Source organism: Nycticebus coucang, chromosome 17 (genome assembly GCF_027406575.1).
Source record: "Nycticebus coucang isolate mNycCou1 chromosome 17, mNycCou1.pri, whole genome shotgun sequence".
Classification (NCBI taxonomy): Eukaryota; Metazoa; Chordata; class Mammalia; order Primates; family Lorisidae; genus Nycticebus; species Nycticebus coucang.
In genome coordinates, this window is record NC_069796.1 from 71,449,857 (window position 1) to 71,469,089 (window position 19,233).

Consider the following 19,233-nt stretch of genomic DNA (forward strand, 5'->3'; position numbering starts at 1 on the left):
CCTTGTCGCCTTTTCTTCCCTAATTGCAATGGCTAAAACTTCCATTAGATTGTTAAAGAGCAATGGAGACAATGGGCAACCTTGCCTGGTTCCTGATCTAAGTGGAAATGATTTCAATTTAACTCCATTCAATACGATATTGGCTGTAGGTTTGCTGTAGATGGCCTCTATTAGTTTAAGGAATGTCCCTTCTGTACCAATTTTCTTAAGTGCTCTGATCATGAAGGGATGCTGGATAGCTTTTTCTGCATCAATTGAAAGAATCATATGGTCTTTATTTTTAAGTTTGTTTATGTGTTGAATTACATTTATAGATTTACTATATTGAACCAGCCTTGAGACCCTGGGATAAATCCCACTTGGTCATGGTGTATAATTTTTTTGATGTGTTGTTGGATTCTGTTTGTTAGGATCTTGTTGAGTATTTTAGCATCTATATTCATTAGTGATATAGGTCTATAATTTTCTTTTCTTGTTGGGTCTTTCCCTGGTTTGGGGATCAAGGTGATGTTTGCTTCGTAGAATGTGCTGGGTAATATTCCTTCTTTTTCTATATTTTGGAAGAGGTTTAGTAGTATAGGTACTAGTTCTTCTTTAAATGTTTGGTAGAATTCTGACGTAAAGCCATCTAGTCCTGGGCTTTTCTTTTTAGGGATATTTTGTATAGTTGATGCTATTTCAGAACTTGATATAGGCCTGTTCAACATTTCCACTTCGTTCTGGCTAAGTCTTGGTAGGTGGCGTGCTTCCAGGTATTGGTCGATTTCTTTCAGATTTTCATATTTGTGAGAGTAGAGTTTCTTGTAGTATTTGTTAAGGATTTTTTGAATTTCTGAGGGGTCTGCTGTTATTTCATCATTACCATTTCTGATTGATGAAATTAGAGATTTTACGCTTTTTTTCCTGGTTAGGTTGGCCAAAGGTTTATCTATTTTATTGATCTTTTCCAAAAACCAGCTTTTGGATTTATTGATCTGTTGTATAATTCTTTTGTTTTCAATTTCATTTAGCTCTGCTCTGATTTTGGTTATTTCTTTTCTTCTGCTGGGTTTGGGGTTGGAGTGTTCTTCCTTCTCCAGTTGCTTGAGATGTCCCATTAAGTTATTAACTTCCTCTCTTTCTGTTTTCTTGAGGAAGGCTTGCAGTGATATAAATTTCCCTCTTAGGACTGCCTTTGCAGTATCCCAGAGGTTCTGGTAATTCCTGTCTTGATTGTTGTTTAGTTCCAAAAATTTGGTGATTCCCTTCTTAATCTCATCTATAACCCATCTATCCTTCAGCATAAGGTTGTTTAGCTTCCATGTTCTTGTATGGGTATGCAGGTTCCTGTTGTTATTTAGTTCAACTTTTATTCCATGATAGTCTGAGAAGATGCAAGGAATAATTTCTATTTTTTTAAATTTGCTGAGGTTAGATTTGTGGCCTAGGATGTGGTCGATTTTGGAGTATGTTCCGTGGGCTGATGAGAAGAATGTGTATTCAGTTTTGTTGGGACGAAATGTTCTGTAGATGTCCGTTAAGTCCAGCTGTTGAATGGTTGAGTTTAAAATCTAAAATTTCTTTGCTTAGCTTCTTTTTGGAGGATCCATCCAGCACTGCTAAAGGGGTGTTAAAATCTCCAACTACTATGGAAGTGGAGGAAATTGAGTTGCTCATGTCTGTTAGAGTTTCTCTTATAAATTGAGGTGCATTGTGGTTGGGTGCATAAATATTAATAATAGAGATCTCATCATATGGAGTATTACCTTTAGCAAATATGAAGTGTCCATCCTTATCCTTAACTATTTTGGTTGGTTTAAAGCCTACTGTGTCTGCGAACAGGATTGCAATGCCTGATTTTTTCTGCTTTCCATTTGCCTGGAATATAGATGACCATCCCTTCACCTTGAGTCTATATTAGTCTTTTAATGTAAGATGCGATTCTTGTAGGCAGCAGATATCTGGCTTGAGTGTTTGTATCCAGTCAGCCAACCTGTGCCTCTTGAGAGGACAGTTTAAACCATTCACATTAATTGAGAGTATTGATAAGCCTTTGGAGAGTCCAGTGGATATTTTTAATCCTTTTGCGATTGTGGAAGTTGGAATTTGATCAAAATTTTCTGGGTGAGTTTACTTTTGTGGTGGAGGATTACGCTGGTCTTTATGGAGGATAGGTCTGAGGATATCCTGGAGAGCTGGTTTAGTTATCACAAATTTCTTCAACATGTGAATGTCATTGAAGTATTTAATTTCTGCATCATAAATGAAACTCAGTTTAGCTGGGTACAGGATCCTGGGTTGAAGGTTATTTTGTTTTAGAAGATTAAAAGTCGATGGCCATCCTCTTCCAGCTTGAAAGGTTTCAGCAGAGAGATCTGCAGTTATTCTGATATTCTTCCCCTTGTAGGTAATGGTTTTCTTTCGTCTGGCAGCTTTCAGAATTTTCTCCTTCATATTAACTTTAGTGAAATTGAGTATGATGTGTCTGGGGGATGTCTTATTTGAGTCGTGCTGTAGTTCTGAAACTGTCTACTATCTGAAATTTGGAATCTCTTGGCATGTCTGGAAAGTTCTCCTTCATAATCTCATGGAGAAGAGACTCTGTTCCTTATGAAGCCACTTCGTCACTTTCGGGGATCCCTATAAGACGAATATTGGTTTTCTTCAAATTATCCAAGAGCTCTCTGAGAGAGTGGTCTGTTTTTGCTCTCCATTTCTCTTCTTCTTTGAGGGTTTGGGAGCGTTCGAAAGCTTTGTCTTCAATGTCAGAAATCCTTTCTTCTGCTTGCTCCATTCTGTTACTGAGGGATTCTACTGTGTTTCTCAGATCTTTGAGGGATGCAACTTCTTGTCTCAATGTGTCGAAATCTTTGGTCATTTGGTCTTTGAATCCGTTGAATTTTTGAGATAACTTTTGGAATTCTAATTCAATCTTATTTGCTATCCAGATCCTGAATTCAATTTCTGACATCTCAGCTATTTGTTTGTGCATGGGGTCTTGTGCTGTTTCTGCCCTCATTGATCCTTGGGGGAGTTGATCTACTCTGATTATTCATATTGCCAGAGTTTTTCTATTGATTTCACCTCATGATTGCTTTTCACCATTGCCTCTGGCCATCCTCAGAGTTGGGGAGGTGTCTCTCCAAGATTAGACCCCAGTGGGATCACTCTATTGTTGCTGGATCTTTGTAGGGAGTGACCCTGTGTAGTTCCTCTGGGGCTGCTCTAGCTAGGGAGTTCTGGTTGTGGAAGCAGCTCCGGTTTGTGACACACCCGGATCCAGCAACAGGGCTGGGGGTGGTGCACACGGTTCTGGGAGTGCCAGATGCCCAGTGACTTTGGCACAGAGAGCCCAAGGCTCCAGCAGTCTCTGGCCAGGAGAAGAGCTCTGCACAGAGGTAGGGAGGGCTCCAAAGGTCACGCAGCTACCAGAGTCCCTGTCCAGATGAACGGGCTAGTGTGGAAGCTGGAAGGACACAGGAGGGAAGACACGGGGTTGTGTGGCTCCCGCAGTTCCTGGTCAGGGACTGTGGAGGCCAGGTGGGTGCAGGTCATGGGTCGGGGGTCGCTGCACAGCTCTTATGGAAGTCTGGGTGGTGCCAAGCCCGGGAGTTTGAGGTTGCTATGAGCTGTGACATCACGGCACTCCACCCAGGGCAACAGCCCAAGGCTCCAGTGTGCCAAAACCGTCTCACTCTGCCCCTAAGGATTAAGGCTGTAAGGCAGCTCAGTCCCCGCCTTTAGGCTGCTCAGTCAGTAGGTTACTTTGACCCGCCCAATCCTTGCTCTGAGACCCTGAGGGCAGAGCTTGCCAGGGCAGTTCTTTCACAATGGCTTCCTGCGCCCAGCTCAGTGGCTCAGTCTGGGGCCCCAGACAATGCCCAAAGTTCTCCACACTCCTGCTCAGGCTCTCCCCAAGGCAGTTCAACTGAGTGCCAAGTCCAAGAACACTAAAACAGTTCACAGGTAAGGCCTTTCCAGTTTGCAGTCTCACTGCTGCTTGTACTTATGGTTGCCGTCGATCGAACACACGCAACCACTTGCCAGTTTTCCACTGTTTTTGTCCTCCTCTTGGGGTCCAGAAGTCCCTTGCTGGCTCCCTGTATCCTCCCTGTATCCTCAAATGATTATAGGCAGATCCCACTGGCAAGAGATGCCTGGAGTCTTGTCTCCCCAGACTCGCTGTTCCCAGTTGCAGGGAAGCTGTTACTCGGCTGCCATCTTTAATCTCTATCAGCAAGATACATTCTAACAGAGAGATGACTGTTGTGAGAAGACCAGGTCCTCTATCTTCAAGGTACTTTTCAGCACTCCTGTCTCTAACCTTCTCATTAGATCCCTACAAAGACCTTTGCCCTAAGCCCTCAAGTGCTAACGTTCTCATGAGGCAAACATTCTCTGAAAACAGAGCCTCTCCATCAAATACTTTCTAGTATTGAACAAAAGGTTTCTCCATCACTGCAAGGGCGGGCATTCCAGTGACCACATTGATTCTCCTTTATTTGCAATCCAGTGACAAATAAACTTTGGCCTTTTGTTTTTTACTCCTTCCCCAAGAATATGACTCCAAAGCTCACAGTCATTCACATCTTTGCCAGAAGTTTCTGTTTCTGTGTCTGAACCTTATTAATAACTGCCTACACGGATGTATTTGACTTTGACCATAAACCCCAAATGTGTAAGCATGGAGTCTCTGTAATAGTCTTAGAATTTATCCAGCAATGTACCCCATTGTTTATAAAAGACCTCTAGTGCTGTTTTAGCCATGATACTTTAGTTTTTTACTGGCTTTTAATTTCTCTTTTATACATTGTAAACTCTTAAAAACAGGGACTATATTATATATGTCTGCATGACGCATATTTTTGTATATCTGTTTATCTGTGTGTATATATATATATATATATATTTTTCTTTTTTTTTTTTTGCAGTTTTTGGTCAGGGCTGGGTTTGAACCCACCACCTCCGGTATAGGGGGCCGGCGCCCTACTCCTTTGAGCCACAGGCACCACCCTATATCTGTATATTTTTATGTATAATGTGACACATGCATACTGTACCTATGGAAATACATAAATATTTCACAGAGTACATAGCAAAGAGCTTTATATATATATAGCAAACACTTAGTAAATGTGTATTGAATAAATGAATGAGGATTGCATAGAACACGGGAAAACAGTTGACACCCTAAGTATGATCAGTAAGTCCCAAATTTTGCCGTTAAGATCAAAGAGTTCTTCTCTTAAACTTGACCCTCTTTTACTGTTTAAGAGAACAAAACTGTCTGTGTGACCTATGCAGTGCTTAAGAAAAGTTCGGAATCAGTGAGTCGGGTATGATTCAAAACAAAATGAACCTCTAGATTTCCAGTTGTTCTTGAAACATCAGGCAGCACAACCTCTGATCCACATCCCTGTGTCTCAGAGTCACATGGAGTGCACGGGCAGCCAACCCTTCAGATGGAACACAGATTTTCCAGGGAGCCGTCATCCCCAACTTTCCATATTGTCATCTCCAACAGGGAGGATGAGTGTCACGTGGAGTTCAACATCAAGCTCGAAATATTGTTATTCTTATGTTAAAGTGAGAATAGGCTATTTCATATTCCCGGGACTCTATCAGAAGTACACAGGTGAAAAACATGGGGCTGTCATTTCATATAGGCAGCCTCACTCATTTATGGGATCTTCTGGAGAAGTGAATTTGCAAACCCTCTCTTATGCAAATGAGATAAAAAACGGTAAGGGTCATGATGACATCATTACAACCTACACAAGGTCATCCATTGCCTCTGGCTTAAAGGTCATTATGTACAGCCTGGGACAGTCCAGGGATAAAGGCCGAGACTGGGGGCACATGTTGGGAGGAGACTTTCTCTGCCCAAGGTTGGTTTCCCCGTCACTGTTTGTAGCACAGGTGTAAAAAGATGTTTGGAACATGTTCCAACCAGAAGCACACATCACGAAATGAGATGGTTCACACGTTGCTCAGGGGGTTGCTGGGGACTTGACGACAACATGCTCTGTCCACCTCACTGACTATAATAGTTCCTTGGGAGCCACAAAAAGCAGTTGTATACATTCTTAAGTTTAAGGACTTCCTCCAGAGTGAGTGTTTCACACAGTAGAACATAATGGCTCCCTGGGAACGGTTACCAGAGGTCACATAAATCTGCATGGAGGTCTGTGCTGCCTTTATTTTAAAAGATGACTCACACTCCCCCCCCCCACGAGGTATTGTTCTGTTAACGCACATTTACATGATAATATCAATGTCAGCCTGTGCAGCGCTATGAAAGCGTTTTGCTGTACAGCCAGTAACGTTTTCACAGTTTCTGCAGGAGGCTTCTCCTCTGAGGTTTCTGTCCCTGATTTAGCTTTCCAATTTCTCTCCTTCTATCTTTTTCCCACCCTGCTGCACAGAAAGTGTGCTGCAGAAGAAAATCTTTTCTTTCTGCACACACGCACACTCTTCCTGGATTCTCCAGGACCATTGGTCAATACGCAAATGTTCTTACTGGTTTTAAAAATGGGTTCTGGTGAAAGAGCCTCAGCTTCCTGTTATATCCCCTAAAGATCTTTGCTTATTGGTCAAATTCAAATTGTGGCCTGAAATTAAATAGTCTCACCTTCTCTTCTGAGGTGATATTGTGCAAGCTGGGCTTCGAAATCTAGAGAAAACAAAATCTAAATCCAGATTTCACTTTCAGGTTTTTGGAGAAAATAATGACAAGCATTCTATAACTGTATGTAATAGATTATGGTCAAAGCTTCAGACATACCTATTAATAGTATTATTTTTCAACTTCTACCTCTTCTTAACCATTCTTTTTCATCTTTTCCTCCCTTTGTCTTCAGTTTAAAACCACGTGTAAATAGTATGTTCTCTCTCAATTGTAGTTTACTCTTAAGAAACATCAAGAAATAAGCAAACACGGTGCCCATAAGACTACAATGCAACGGAACGCTGTGGCAGAGCAAACTTTCTATTACTGTTCAGTTTCACTTCTGTAGGCACCTTTCTGCTTGCTTGGAGAGAAATATTAGAAAAATGTTAATAAGCCCTAAATTCAAGAAGTAAGAATAGAAAAATGATAGACAGTGAGGAATAACGCTTAGGGCTCCTCTCCCTAACAATTATTATTCCTGAATATTTAAGTTCTATTTCTATCCACCTATTTAATTGAAGAATATATTACAGTAGATCTGTCACCCACCAGTCCACAGAGAACCCACTTAAAATCTAAAGCTGCTCTACAAATACCCATTACACAAATGCTACAGGTGGCCCATGTTTGCCAAATAGAACACGTGTTTGAGAAAAACAAACATTTTCTTTGGGCATGACGAATTACGCATGTTTGTTTCAACACTATTGTTTGTGCTGGTGAACTTCAAAGGGAAATAGGTTCCTTTGGTCCCGGCAGCTGAAGGGGGGAAAGGTTAGCTGCTAAGAGAGTCAAATCAGTCATTCCCAGACTAGGAAAATGCTGGGGAGAGATTACATTTGGAAGGACTCTTTGACAATGTGCATTTGCTGTGATGTTGGTTGGAAATGAAACAGTAAGTATATGTTGATTCTTTCTGTATGCTGGTTCCAGAAGTTGATAGAGATGTATGGAAGGTGTAAACAGTGGTGCCCAGAGTCAAGATAGCAGAGGAGATATTCAGGCCAGGGTTACTGAAAGGGGAAAGTGATCCACCTGGGCAGTAGGAAGATGGTGTCTGCACCCGAGACGCAGGTAGGAACCCCCCCTTTTTGGGGGGAGACAGAGTCTCACTATGTAGCCCTGGGTAGAGTGCTGTGCATCACAGCTCACAGCAACCCCCAACTAAGCATAAGTGATTCTCCTGCCTCAGCCTCCCAAACAGCTGGGACCATAGGTTCCCACCACAAAGCCCAGCTATTTTCTTGTTGTAGTTGTCATTGTTGTTTTAGCTGGCTCGGGCCAGGTTCGAACTCGCCACTCTGGGTGCATGTGGCCAGCGCTGCAACCACTGTGCTACGGGCACCAAGCCAGGGACCCCTTTTATATGGGGCCAGAGAGGGCGGTCACATCCCACAGGTTGCCTGTCAGGGTCTTTTGGTGTGAACTTCTGGGGGCGGGGCTAGTCAGCTTAGGTTTTCATTCATCTACCTAAAAATGTCAATGTCTTTGTTTTGGAAGAGAGGAGGAGGAGGAAGGGGAAAAATGGTTTGTGTTAGGTCCCCCAATAGTATACACAGGTCAAATTAGTGAAATAAAGGGTAATCTCTGAAGAATGTGAAGGAAACAGAAAGAAATAGGCAACTATCCTTGCGAAATGAGAGATGAGTGGGCATTAGATCTGTGGCAGAAAATTAGAAACACTATGGAAATACAAATGTTGTGCTGTCTTTGAGAGATCAATGGTGAGGGGTGGGGACATTTAGTCAAAGCCATGGTGATGGGAACTTAAACTACAAGGATAATAAATGCAATAGAGTCCTGGATTGCAACCTGAAATCTGGAGGTTAGTTACGAGTCACGTGCCCGTGTTAATTTTTTACTTTCTACCAATCCCCATGGTTAGGTAAGAGGATGACTTTGGGAAAACTGAGAGAAGGTTATAGGAGCACGCACTGGGATAGTTTTGTAATTTTTCTGTCACTCTGAAATTATTCCAAAATAAATGTTTATTGTGCAAAAGAAAATCAGGGATGAGGGATACTGAATAGAGCAACTGTTAACCCGAACTGAAGTTTAGGTAGATGAATGAAAACCGCAGCTGAGATGGGGAGAAGGTTTGGGGTCAGATTAGAGACTTGAATGCCAGTGTGGAGGTGTTTTTGACTTGTTTTAAAGCAAAGTAATAATCTCACTGAAGTATAGTCTCAGAATGATTAACCTGGTAGAAGTGTTCAAACAAAGCAAGAAAGCAAGAGAGATTGGTGCAGATGGACAAATTAAAACACTCTAGCATGGAAGGGTTTTGGGGGAAGATACTGATGCTCTTTTCTCCCCTTCATTTTGAGGCTGCAGTGATGGCAGTACATAAAATCAGCTTTATCATCCAAGTGGTATGAGGCTTACAAGTGGATCTTAGGGGAGACATCCACATTGAGTTGTGTTGGATTCTGCAAGGGAGTGACCCAGAGAACTGCCCTGTAAAGACCTCCCTGGGGGAGGAACCCCAAGTGAGGATTACACAGGAGAGAAAAAAAGTTTGGAAGGCAATTGAGATTGATGAGAGGGAGTCAGAGGAAGAGCTAGGAGGGAATAGGGGCCCCAGTAGTAAGAGGAAGCGAGAAGTTTAAAAAGATGGGTGTGGACAGTGTTGTTAACTGCAGCGAATTTTTTATAAAATCAGTGGGAAAAGGAAGGGAAAGACTAAGGATGCTGGAGAAGGTGACAGAAAGGAAGCAGCAACCTCCAGAATGTAGAAAGAGAGACAACAGTGTGTGTGGAAAGGAGTTAATCAAGTCTCGGTTGACACCACCATCTTGTCTCATCCTGAGCCTTGGTGGCCACCTGCGCCATCTGTTCATCTCCACTCTTTGTCCCCCCAGTTCAGATAGAATCTTATCAAATAAAACCCTTTGTACTGTTGCTCTTTGGACCAAGATCCAAATCCCACAAGGGGCTGCATCACCTGCACCCACTGGGCACATGCAGATTATCTGAGGACTGCTTTGTGGGGTCAGATATCATGCAAAGTGTGCAGGGGCCTTTTATTGTGCCCATCAGCTGTCATCAGTGTTTGTGTATTTAGTGGGTGGCCCAAAACAACTCTTATTTTTCCAATATGTGGCAGAAAAGAAAAGGAAAGGTTGGACACCCCTGCTATAATGTCGTCTGACTTTCTGGCTCTATCTCCGTGTTCTCAGATGCCAAACACACTGGCTCACTTTCTGTTTCTTCAAATCACCACAGTCTCTTCCTCCTCAGCGTCTTCCTCACATGACTTAGCTCCTCTCTGTTCTTTTCTTCCACCTTCATCTTTTCATCCGGAGCTCCCACCATCTCCCTAAGTCAATTCTCCTGTCAGTACCCCTCCCTTCCCTTTCAAAGCATTTATCACAATTCACCTGGCTCGTGTGCGTGTGTGGGCGTGTATGCACGTGCAGAACTATTTGATTGTTTGTCACCTCCATGTATTTGAGAATGGCTCCAGGCGATAGGATTGCCAGACCTTTTTCATTTGTTCTCTGTAGCCTGGAAATAGCAACTCAAATATGAAAGTTGCACATCTGTTGAGAGTGGTTATTACAACGGGCTGTCCACGTTCAAGTGTTTCTGTGGCATCGCTGGAGTTCTCCTCTCTGTCTGTCTTTTCAAGTTCCTGATGCAGCTTGAATCAGCCATGTCCTCCTCAAGGATAATTTTTTCCCTCATTCTTTTCTCATTCATACTATCAACACGGCATTTGTCAACAGGAGTCATAAACTCTACTCTCTGCAGGAGGCAAACGGAATCTGCTCTCCGCTTTGTCACAATCCCCTATTGAAGATCATGCGGAGAAGTGATTAGTGGTAATGAGGAAGTGGAATCTCTGCTTGTTATTAATCTTAAGCTAACACTGACAGTTGTGTGACCATTTCTCTGGGGTGAGGACTTAGCAATTGTTGACATGCAGAAATATGCACTCAGCGTTGTCAGATCTACTGATTTTTGAGCCAAATTCATCCTGAAGCCCTCCAGTCTGATACCTCAGTCTGTGAGAGTTGTCACGTGGTCCCTGGAGCCCTGACCTCCTTTTTCTTACAGCTTCCCACTTAAAGCTTGCTTGCATTAACTAGGACCCATTCTAAATGACATTCTCTTTAATGAGCGGAAATATTTGTCCCCTTTAACTGAACAGCTCTTAGAAGCAATTAGCATTTAGGGGGTTTCTTGTTTAGAAATAATATCTGCATCAAATTACCCATTATGGGCTAATTTGAACCTGGGAGATAGATGCTCATTTTTCCTGTGATAGCACCTGCAAGCATTTGTGATACGGGCTAATAGCAGTGCTCTTTTAAGTCATTGTATTTCCATTGTGATGTGAACAGTGGGTCCATAGAAACCCCTTTACCACGTAAGCATTCCTAAAGACAAAGACTATGTTGCTTTCAAATTGTGCTATTTACCTGTCATCTGAGATCTGAAGGGTGAGTATGCTTTGCCTGTCATAATTAATTCCCTCATTGCCTTTTGAGAGCACTGCCTTTTGGCCACTGTCTAGGAAATGAAGAGTGATGCTGTGTCAAAAATGAGCACAGAAAAGGGAAAGAGAGGAAACTTGTTTCTGACTGACAGCTGCAGAGAAAAATTACAGTCTTTGGAATTAGGTTAAGGGGGAAACAGATCCTAGGGAATGTGTTTATGACTCCACCAAACTTGTACAGGCTCAAATCCTGACCAATGAGTTGTTCTGACAGCATGTTGACAATATGGATAACAACAAGAAATGTTGGTGATTGGTCATTAAATTCCATGCACTACGCCAAGTGTTTTTCATAATCCATTTCATTTACTCATCCCAACAAGTCTTCTTTACTGAGGAAAGGCTTGATACTTAAGAAAGATTATGTTAATTCAAGTTTATTCAGCTCAAAGTGGAAGAACCAGGATTTGAACCCAGACAGACAGACTCCAGGCCAGCATTTTGACCACCCAACCACACAGCTATTGGCTTTACCAGCACCTCAAGGCAAGACCTCCTCCTCCTGAGCCCCATCACCACCAGCTTCCATAATGGAAAGATTCCAAGCGGGTCACTGCTTTGGAATGACCCATGTTAAAGACAAACCATGTCCCCACTCCAATCAGCCCGCAGCGCAGAGCAAGGGGACAGTGGATTAGGTCACATGGTGTCTGACGAGGGGGAAGGGTGAGAACCCCCTTTCACGGGAGTCAAGCTCAGTACTGCCAAGCAGAGTGCCAGGCGCTTCCCTGTAGGGAAGAGGGCTGGAGGGCCAGAGTGGACTGAGGGGTCCACATGGGGCAGGGGAAGCCCTTCTGAAGGTGACACTGACACGGGGACCAGAGCCCCAAAAGGAGCCAGAGGGGTCCAGGGAACATTGAGGCAGATCGCAGGCTGCGCAGTTTTGCCGAGGGCCGGCCGTGCTTCAAAGTGAAACTTCTACAGGAAAACTAAATAGAGGAAAGAAAAGCCAAACAGAACAGATTCCCATTTAGTCAGCTTTTACTGTCCTCGGAGGCTCTGTGTTTATGCTAGATCTTAATTATGCTGCTTGTCAAAGACACACTGAACTCCGCTGTGGTTGAGGGAGCTATTTTATCTTTTTATCTTTACAGTCAGAAAAGGACTTAGTATGCTGAACCCTACCCTTGATGAGCTTCAAACCTGGAATAAAAGAACATTTCTCTCTCTCCTTCCCAATTGTCCCCACCTCGGCACTGCCGTCCGCGAACACCTAATGAGGAGGCTTTGGTGGTGTTGAAGTAGGCAGCACCCAAGTGGCCTGGAGCAAAACCGTCAAGTCCAAGGCAGCTGGCTGCATGTGCCTCCCATGTCCAAGCCCTTTAGTGACTGGCAGTCCCAGGCCCCAGGCATCTGCCCTCCAAGCCTCCTCCTGCAGGGCTCCCGAGCCAGACTTTCCCGGGAGGCAAGTAACTATCCTCCCTCCAGAGTGAGTGTGGGGCACCTTCCTCTGGGTGTAGAAATGTGGGGGCGCTTCAGATGCAGACGCAGAAGCAGCTTTGACTCCCACACGGAGGATGTCCTTCCCTTTCCAACTCTCTTTTACTCCTGCAGATTAAATCCAGGAGCACATCTTTGCTTGAGTGTTTTCCTTATCTTCCTTTCTTTTCTCTGTGTTTATTTTGACCTTTACTTTCTCTTTGTGGCGGATGACACTTTGACATTTCTTCTGGTGGCATAAAACTTTGTTTTCTAAGATAGGCATTGACTTGGGGTGGGGGAGTAAGTGAATTTATGTAAAGAAAAAAATAATAGTAGCTGATAAAATGAAAATGGAGGGCTACGAGGACTAACTTGTAGAAAAACCTGTACTCAAGGCCCCGCTCTAGGCTTCATTCTGAGCCTGTGTTGTTCGGACAGATCTCCTTGCAGACATGCATGTTTTTAGAGAGCTGAAAATCAGACAGATCCTTAACACAGAGTGATGAGTTAAGTCTAACTACAAAAACAATGATTTCAGGCCCCTACAGGCAAGATCAAAAGGAAGATACTTTGGGCTGGGCTTGTCCATTCCCAGTTTAACACACTGACTACCACTCTAGAAAAAAAAGGTGTTTTTCCTTGGGGCCCTGGTGTTTTGCTAGGTCAAGAGACGTATGATTTATACATGCTTCATGAAGCCCCGAGTTCAAAACCGGCATAAGTCGGATGGGTGCGGTGGCTCATGCCGGTAATCCTAGCACTCTGGGAGTATGAGGTGGGTGGATTGCTTGAACTAGGGAGTTTGAGCCCAGCCTGAGCAAGAGTGAGACCCCATCTCCATTAAAAATAGAAAAAACTTCAAATTAATCCACATGAAAAAAGCCAACAATCCCATATATCAATGGGCAAGAGACATGAATAGAACCTTCTCTAAAGAAGACAGATGAATGGCTAACAAACACATGAAAAAATGTTCATCATCTCTATATATTAGAGAAATGCAAATCAAAACAACCCTGAGATATCATCTAAGCCCAGTGAGAATGGCCCACATCACAAAATCTCAAAACTGCAGATGCTGGCATGGATGTGGAGAGAAGGGAACACTTTTACACTGCTGGTGGGACTGCAAACTAGTACAACCTTTCTGGAAGGAATTATGGAGAAACCTCAAAGCACTCAAGCTAGACCTCCCATTTGATCCTGCAATCCCATTACTGGGCATCTACCCAGAAGGAAAAAAATCCTTTTATCATAAGGACACTTGTACTAGACTGTTTATTGCAGCTCAATTTACAATTGCCAAAATGTGGAAACAGCCTAAATGCCCACCAACCCAGGAATGGATTCACAAGCTGTGGTATATGTATACCATGGAATACTATTCAGCCATTAAAAACAATGGAGACTTTACATCCTTCATATTAACCTGGATGGAAGTGGAAGACATTATTCTTAGTAAAGCTTCACAAGAATGGAGAAGCATGAATCCTATGTACTCAATTTTGGTATGAGGACAATTAATGACAATTAAGGTTATGGGGGGGAAGCAGAAAGAGGGATGGAGGGAGGGGGTAGGGCCTTGGTGTGTGTCACACTTTATGGGGGCAAGACATGATTGCAGGAGGGACTTTACCTAACAATTGCAATCAGTGTAACCTGGCTTATTGTACCCTCAATGAATCCCCAACAATAAAAATAAATAAATAAATAAATAGAAAAAACTGTGGTGGTGCCTGTGGCTCAAAGGAGTAGGGCTCTGGCCCCATATGCCAGAGGTGGTGGGTTCAAGCCCAGCCCCGGCCAAAAACTGCAAAAAAAAAAAAAAAAAAATAGAAAAAACTAGCTGAGTGTGGTAGTGGGTGCCCATAGTCCTAGCTACTCAAGAGACTGAGGCAGGAGGATCACTTGAGCCCAGGATTTTGAGGTTGCTGTGAGCTAGGCTGACACCATGGCACTCTAAACTGAGGAAACAGAATGAGATTCCGTCTCAAAAACAAACAAAAACAAACCCAGCATTAAGTTAAATACAACTCACATGGCAGTTTATGTAAGTATATATATAATCTATCATTAATAGTGGTTTGATGGGCTCGGCACCCCACAGCACAGTGGTTACGGCGTCGGCCACGTACACCTAGGCTGGCGGGTTTGAACCTGGTCCCAGCCAGCTAACCGACAGCTACTATAAAAATAAAAGCCAGGAGTTGTGGCAGGTGCCTGTAGTCCCAGCTATTTGGGAGGCTGAGGCAAGAGAATCGCTTAAGCCCAAGAGTTTGAGGTTGCTGTGAGCTGTGATGCCATGGTGCTCTACCAAGGGTAGCATGGTGAGACTCTGTCTAAAATAAATAAATAAATAAAAATAGTGGTTTGATGGGTATCAGACTCATGGCAGATGCTGGCTTTGTTTTTCATTACCAAAATTCACATTGTTGCACTCCAGCTTTAGAGATTCTGTCTCAATGGGTCTGGGACAAGACCTAGTGATGTTCATTTTGATAACTATTCTAGATCATAGAAGAGCACCCCAACTGAAAATCACCACGGATAGGACTTAGCCAATGGGACCCCCCAGTGTTGTGTGCAGATTAAAAAGAGGAAGTGGAGAAGCATACTCCATCTTGAAATGAAGGCAGTGGATGAGCTAATACAAGGGGTAGGGGAATGAGCAAGTGGGGAGAGGGGAGGAAGGAAGGGGATGCGGGGTCACAGTGCATGGCACACCTCTTGGGGGTGGGACACAATTATAAGAGGGACTTCATCTAACAAATGCAATCAGTTTAACCTAATTCTTTGTGCCCTCAGTGAATCCCAAGCAATATAAAATAATAATTAAAATAAAATAGGAAGTGTATGGGACTACACCTTGCAAACATAAAGCCATCCAGTGTGAAGAGCCCACACCACTGCAGGGTACATAACAGTATTATTGCTTGCAAAAATAAGTGTCTAAAATAAATTTCCAGTTCATGTAATCCTGTGTGCACCAAACAGCTCAGTAGTTTGTCAATGCCTTTGGCCCCTCTTCACCTCAGGAACCTTTTATGGAAAATTAGAATGACGACATTTTACTTGCCTGAGGATAGTATTCCTGTCTGTATGACCTACTGAGGTCCTTTTTATCTGCATCATGTGTGGGCATGTGCTTCTGTGCCCAAAGGAATCCCTTACAAAATTACTGAATACTACAGATGTCGTGTGAGAAATTACCTACTTCCTATTAGAGGCAAGTCTTCAGTTGGGTTTTATTCAAATAGATCAGAAGAGCGTCACAAGTCCCCCTAGTAGGAGTAGCTTGGCAGCCCTTCTCTTTGTTGAGCTTGATGATGCCGTTTATCTTCAGGTCATTGAGAAAACCAACAGAGTTTGTCATGGAACACCCAAGTCCAGATGTGATGTGATTCACTTCTAATCATTGACATTATCCAGGTGACTTGCTTGCGCCTGGCTTACACAGGGTTCCTTTTCAGCACAGACGTTTCATAACTAGCATCATCATGCCATACCCAAAGCCTTGTGAAAATATTTCCAACAGTTAACAAGCAGAGCCTGCAGTTATAATATGCTCATTAGGCCGCGCGTTAGTTTTCAAGTCTTGCAGCACACATAATCTGCTACTTGATTTCCACTGGATTTCAGTTCTGCTGGGCATCAGCAGAGGAGTGCTGGCAGCCCCGTGGGCTTTGCCAAGGGCTGCTGTCTTTATGTGTGTTTTCCACAAGGCCTTGCTGGCTGTAAAATGACACACCTACTCTATTGGTGTCTCCACTCTTTGTCTGAGGGTCCCTTCAATTATCCCAGAGCCTTTCTTGATCCCCTAGCGAACAAATTCCTTCAGGAACCAAATTAATTTTAAAAGACAACGCAAAGGATATAACCAGTGGTCCCAGTAGATGAACAGGCTGATTTCTAGAGATTATTAGATCTTTCTTTGTTCTAGACTTCATTTCTATATCTCAAAGCCATTGCTTAGAAAAACTGCTCTAATTCCAAATTATCACTTTTCAAATAAAGGCCTTCGATGAACTAAGTACAGTCCTTTTTTTTTTTTTCTCTCTATGCTTTGAAAGAGCTTTCTTGGGGGTGGGGGTGGGGGGAATATTCTCCATCCACAGAGTTAAAGTGTCCAACACTGTGAGGACTGAGAATACTTTGGCAATTTCGTATTTAGTAAAGAAATGATTTTGACTATTGAAGTCAAGCAGTTTCTTGGTGGATGGTTACAAAGCATAGCATTTATTCATTGTTTAGTCATTAAGTGGAATGTTCCTGGCAGAATATTCATCCATGGAAGCAGAAATAAGCAATACCTGTTTTATTCCCTTATGAAACCAACATTTTTAAAGAATGCCAACCTTATAAACGATAAATACGTGTACAATGTCAAGATGGGTGGCATAAACAGAGCTGTGAACAGAAGGCTGCAGGATAGAGACTGGGAACTAACACAAAGATCTGACATAAATGAAATCCCATATAGGGGGAGACTCAAGAAGAGTTGGGATTGAATTTGAGGGACAGACAACCAGAGATCCCAGGAAATGAAAGGAAAGGAAGTCAGCTTGCAACCAAGTATTGACAGGGCCAGGAGATGTGTTTCCTGGGAGAGGACTGGGAATACAGGCTTATGTTTGTAGGGATGTGATGCTTGGGTACATCGGCGTGGCTTTCTAAGCTGGGTGGAGCTAACAGGTAGGGAGTGGGAAAGAGCATGTAAGTTTCAAAGACTAGCCCACAGTAAGTGTTTTAGTCCACTTGTATTGCTAACATAAAATACCGGACTAGGTAATCTATAAGAACATTTATTTATTTTCTCACAGTTGTGAAGACTGGGAAGTCCCAAGATCAAGGCACTGGCAAGCTTAGTGTCTGACCTCCTAGATGGTGCCTTCTGGGTGTCCTCACATGGCAGCAGAGCAGAAGTGTGAAAAACACCAACAGCTCCCTTGCACCTCTCTTATAAGATAATTAGTCTTTCCATGAGGGTAGAAGATAATTACCTCCTAAAGGCCCCATCTTTCAATACTTTCTCATTGGGAATTAAGTTTCAACATGAATTTTGGCGGGGACACAAACTTTCAAACCATAGCAGCAAATGTGGGCCCCTTTATGGTTTAAGATCCTTGAAACTTTAGTGGAGAGTGTGGGTAAAGACTCTTCATATTTTCACCCTTAGCACATTTCTTCTGACACATTTCTTGACCCTTTCAAGACTGAGCCATAGTGATACCTTTATCCTGTGAGTTACTAGGAGCATTAAACAAAATGATGATGTAGAATAAGCCAACTGAGAGGCTAGGATATAAAAGAAAGTATTTAGGGTGGCCTAAATTCATTGAATCTATCTAGTTCTTTAAAATATGTGATCTTCTTAGATAGGAATAAATTGAGCTTTAGACCTGAAAAGAATGTCATTCTCCTTTAGGCATGTCAGAATATTTTGTTGTTAAGAGCGGCCCAAGATAGTCCTTACAGCTTTAGGTGATTAAGCTAGTTATGCCTTGGGCAGCATACACATTTTTTACAGCTTCTAAAAGTAGACTTTTTGGTGCATCTTCTGATGATTTAAATGGATCTTCCTGATTCCCATCAAAGTGATGAGGCATTCGTGTGGGCTGGAGTAAGTGCAGGTGCATTGTAGTGCAACTAATGATGTCTGAACAAGGTTCACACCTGTCAACCTTCATTCTCTCTCTGTGAGATTAGCAGTTATTTCCTGGCATGCCACATACTAACTTGTGTGAGTTGTAGAAATGATGGCTTGTTGGTTGACCCTGGATATTCAAAGAAAATCAAATGAGCATTTGTAGGAACAATTGATACCAGCAGAGATGTGAGTGCTGAAAGAGCTAATGCCTGATGTATGAGGCATTAGGAAGAGCCCCAGGCACAGAAAGGAAATATGGCAAATCAATAATTGGTCAATCATCTCTGAATTTATTAAATTCTTTACCTTTTATAGAGTGAACATCAAGTCTACCTGCACCAGATTTCTCTTACGTGGTCATCTACATGGGAGGATACAGAGAGCTAAGGAATGCCCCATTGTCCCAAGTACCTGTGATCTGGCTCCTAAAATTCCACCGGAGAGGAATGACATTCTAAATACGTGCAGCTCTGTCCACTCTGCCTCACTTGCTTCCTCTGATCCTTGGAACAGATAAAAATGTGAGAGTAGGTTTTGGTAAGTGGGAGGTTTCAGAGGGTGTTAGGACCCCCTACACTAGAGAACCAGGGAGACAGAGGGTCTTCAATGTACACAGACATGAACCAGGAGCAGATTTCCTTTCTCCACTTTCATTTATTTCCAGGAGCAGCTCTAATTTCTCTGTTGGTGTTGGACCATGAGTTAGTAACCTCCTGAAGGCCAAGGCTCCTTCGAGCTACAAACTTTCCATTACAAGGGCACAGATCTGATACTTCAGGATTTGTGGAAGTGATATTATTACTTAGAGGCATAAATACTTGTGATTCAGAGGTTAGACCTCATACTTTCTTTATTTCAGTTTTTAAAATGTTAAGAGGCAAATGTTTTTTGTTACATGGATAACTTTTATAATGTTTGATTCAGGACTATAACTGTGTCTATCACCGGAATAGTTTTCACTATATACATTAGGTAGGTTTCTGCCCCCTTCTCCCTTGCCCCTCACCTCTCACT

The 19,233-nt window shown here is 42.8% G+C and overlaps 1 protein-coding gene across 9 annotated transcripts in view; it reads left to right on the forward strand.

Moving 5' to 3' along the window:
• Nucleotides 1–19,233, forward strand: part of TENM2 (teneurin transmembrane protein 2) — a 1,234,499-nt gene that overhangs the window by 749,402 nt on the left and 465,864 nt on the right. Inside the window, exons 1-2 of one of the 9 annotated variants that reach the window (XM_053567526.1) lie at nt 7,400–7,544; nt 15,916–16,001. The exons of 6 other annotated variants lie outside the window; for them this stretch is intronic. The gene's annotated coding sequence lies outside the window, so the exon portion shown is untranslated. Of the gene's footprint in view, nt 1–7,395; nt 7,545–15,915; nt 16,002–19,233 lie in introns of those variants that run through there. 2 more of the 9 variants (XM_053567525.1, XM_053567528.1) reach the window with 2 other exon arrangements.